Raw genomic sequence first — 4257 nt, forward strand, 5'->3', positions numbered from 1 at the left:
ACATCTATCGTAACTGACAGGGTGCTCGTAATCAGTGACAAAACAGTGCTAACAAACAACCCAACATACCGTTCTAGGGCGTTTTGGCAGCTGAGGTCACAAAATACTTCACCTGAAAAGGCAACTAAGCGGATTTCTGATAATGTGGGTCTGTGTACTTGTCAAGAATCTACTCAAGTTCCTCTTGAACAGCAGTCTGGACAGGTTTCGACCGCTTTCATTTGGGGCTGTTTGCAAACCTAAAGTTCACCCAGTTATTCTTTTTTCTCGAAAACCTCTGGGTTTTTTTTGGTTTGTTTTTTGGGGTGAGTGTTGACATCGGTGAATAGCGTGTGTTTTGAAGTGAAACTGATGTTTGGCGTCCTGAACAGGCATGTGTTCTAAGCTATAATTCTCACCTCCAATGCGGCCTACATCAGCAGCCGTATCGTTTTTTTTACTAACTCCTGCGTCACACAGGTCCTCAAGTTGTAATGATTTGTCAGATGAATGACTAGCTTTTCTTCCCGCTTTTAACTAACTATCGCTTATTGGTCAATTAAAGATGGCTGATGTGTATACACAATGAATGCTTGGATAAAGCAGAATTGTTCGAAGAACAGTAATCCGTGGAGCCTCACGACCGAGAATCCATTCATCAAAAACAGCAAATAGAATAACACACCAGATACACTAATAAAAACATGATCCGTGCTTCCAATCCTTGTTTCGACTGAGTCCGAACCCGGTGACAAAAGTGCTCGGCATCCACTGACTCAATTTTCAAAACTTGCAACCTTTGACGTACAAGTACAGTACCTCAATGAACTGGCAAGGGTTTAGCAAGCAACCTCTATTCATGAAACTATTTTCCCACGTGTGTCGTTTCGCTCGACGACTTTTGCTTCTGGGCTAGGAGGCTACTTAGATTAAAATACTTACGCTTATACATTCCAACCTTTGTCCAGCTTGCTCGACTTTGAAAAGCTCTCCAGAAAATAACGGTCATTTAACACAAAACCATTACCTCCGTGCACCACTCCATTTTGTTATTAAAATCAACTAAAACGGAAGCGTTTTTCTACTAACATTTACGATGGAATTTCGTTGCATTGAATAAAACCAGGGTATATTACTTTGGGCAGCAAAGGGAAAGACGTCATTTAATTGGTATCAGAGGTTTTCACCCTTTGCTGTATATAGCCGGATGATAATAATAATGTATATTCCCAGTGGGTGGGTGGCATGCCTTCAGACATGATCATAATGGTACAGTCAGAGCAATGCGCAGAAGGAGGATAGTTATATAAATAATGGCATAATCCGACACAGATGAGGTCATGCATAGACTAGCACTACCTAAATACAGTGGACATTAGGGACGGAGAAACACAGCTAATGGGGTTTTCCACCTCGTGTGGAAGCAAGATCACACTGTTACAATTCAGAGATGGCGGGCAACAACTGGACCATCAGAGGGGGACAAAACTAAGGGTTCCTGCTTGACACGTAATGAGGAATTATGGTCTGTGGAAAATGAGAAACTAGAGCAACGAAACTGGAAAGTGAGTACTTCGGACGTGGATGTGGGGCCGCGGAAAAGTGACTCGATTGGGGTCAAAATCGGTGAGATAAACCGGAAAATCCTCAGGGTAACGTGACGTAACGGCAGGACCTAAAGGGTAGGTGTATGTCACTGTGAGATTTGGGTGATACTGAGACCATAAATCCGTCACTCAAGCCATGCAGCGGACTCTGTTGACGCATGCGGGCGCTGGATCTGAAACCCAGCACTTGAGAACATGACGCCGAATTTACGAAGGCGCGGCTGCGGCTAAGTAAGTGATGGTTCGAAGTGCGCTGATAACAGAATACTGCTGCCAAGCGTTCTACGGGAAATAAGTGTGGATTGGAAAAGGCTAAGGCTTGAGCAGGATGCTCCAATTTATGAAACAGACATAGAGAGCCTAAGCATCAAGAAAGAATATTTTGTTAGGAGGCGGAAGAGAGAAACCTCAGTGAAGTCACTGAGACAGCAGCTTTATTTAGTGCAAAACTTGCCTTATGATAGTAGTGTTCATTCCCAGCTGGTGGATGGCACATCGCCAATAATGATCATTATGGTACAGGCAGAATAGGAGCATGACTGATGGGATTCGTGGGCAGCTAATATAGCGCGTAGGCCGGTCAGTCACAAAAATAGTGTGCATTACCCGATACCGATGCGTTAACGTCTAAACTATCGGGATAAAATTTCAGTGAACATGGGGCAGGGGGCAAATCCTGCGGATTCAACAGCAGCTTATAAGGATTTGTAGGTAGCGGTCGAAAACAAAACACGGGAGAGCAAAACAGGAAGCATCCCGCTTGACATGTGATAAAAAACTACAGATTTCAAGAATGTGGAACCAAAAAATTGAATCTGATGAAGCAGAAGTGATGCCGCGATCCGGCCGGACGATTTGAACTAAAATCGCCGCTCAGGCCCGATCGGTTCTGTGTTCGCACAATAGAACGGTATTTTCGAAGGCTATGACGTGTCCCTGATGGATTAAGTGATCCAGCAATTGAGTTCATAGTACCAGTCCAAACTCTTGGGCCCCAATTAGGCATCCCGAGGTCTCAGCGATGCTGGGAAATTATCACACAAGACTTCAACCGGATGCATGGTTGCTTCAATCAACAATGAAATTTGGTGAGCTGCGAAAATATCAGGGAAGATTAGGGCGATTTTTGGCCTGAGCACATACGCAACAAAATGCAACATTTCGGCGTAGAAAGTTTTACTCCAAACGCAAAGGTCTCGCAGCTGAAAAACATTATGTCGATAATGGGCACCGCCGGCTTACGACACGAAACGCGATATCAAACTTTCGCATATTGTGGTATTCCGTAGTGATATTTGCAAATGGGATATCGTCCATGGAATACCCGTTGCAAGTTCCACCCAGAAAAATAGTGGCATAACGTTCGCATCCATAAAACTTCTCAGACATAGAAAATGTATGAATTTGTGTAGCGAGCTTCGGTACGGTATGATAATAAAGGAGAACCTGATGCACTTTGCCGTGCTGATGATAGTATGCACCTATGTGGATGATCACCATTCTCTGGTATGCACAAATACCCAACAAAGAGTGCAGCGTTATGAAATGCCGGCATGTTAATTAACAGCAATACATTATCATTCCCGTAAGAAATAATCCTTATTTGGAACACGCCATCATGCCCGACTAGATTGACGGAAACCGATCCAACCATTACCGCTCATCATGATAACAACACGCGCAGTCGTCTACCTACTTATCGTAACCGCTAGGTCCGTGTCTATGTGTGGTGCTGATTATGGGGCCTCAGATAGGCATGGTAGCCTAGTCCAATGGCCAATTGGCGGCCCGTCATTCTCATATCTGTACGCGTTGTCGCCCATCTTTTCTACCTATAGTAGCACATGTAGGCCGGCATCTAGGCGGGCGAACGAACATGCAGGCGTAGCGAATATGCAGTGAGTTGGCGGGCACTTGGTCTATTTACGGTGCCAAATCCCTACTTCGCTCCGCTTCTGATTCCCAATACCAATACAAGGTAGGTTATTATGATCGACAGCTCCGTCGTCCGTATTTCAACTTGTAACCATCACACGCTTAGTTACAACAGCAGTCTCGACAACTAGGCGTTCCCTTCTGAGGAATCAATCAGTTGACGTGCTCGCGTTTGTAAACTGACACTTTTGTGATTTTCAGCACCCAGGTGTATATGAAAAAGCTTTCACACTCAGGACACACATGACATGTTTATAGCTGCTTCCTATTCTGGGGGCATTCTTAGGTTTTGTTCTGTCCGTCATATCGGTTTGGGCCTCATCCAACTCACCGAATTGTTGCAATCTACCTTCATTTCCGTATTAATGCCTATAATCAATCCGAGGTCAAGTGTGGAGGAACCTCACGAAGTTTGAATTTCAAGATCAGGTGTAAAAATTGTTTTGGGGCCCTAGCCCCACCGTAGCGTTTCACCTACTCTAGTAGAGCATTTATCTACCTATTTTATATATCTCATCTTCAGTCACACCCAATCACCCCTCCAACCTTTTCTAGCTTGATTAGACCCCACTGAGTATAAGCTTGCTTGCATAACCCCAATGAGGATTACAATTACATGATTTGAATCAAACACTGTCACCAGTCTCATCTTCCTCTAAGCGCTTGCTAGACCCTGATTCCCCATCATCCTTCCCCTCATTATGTCCAAAGAAGCGCCTTGCAGGCAAAAGGCAAA

The sequence above is a fragment of the Opisthorchis viverrini genome (genome assembly GCF_000715545.1).
Source record: "Opisthorchis viverrini unplaced genomic scaffold opera_v5_78, whole genome shotgun sequence".
NCBI classification, from domain to species: Eukaryota; Metazoa; Platyhelminthes; class Trematoda; order Opisthorchiida; family Opisthorchiidae; genus Opisthorchis; species Opisthorchis viverrini.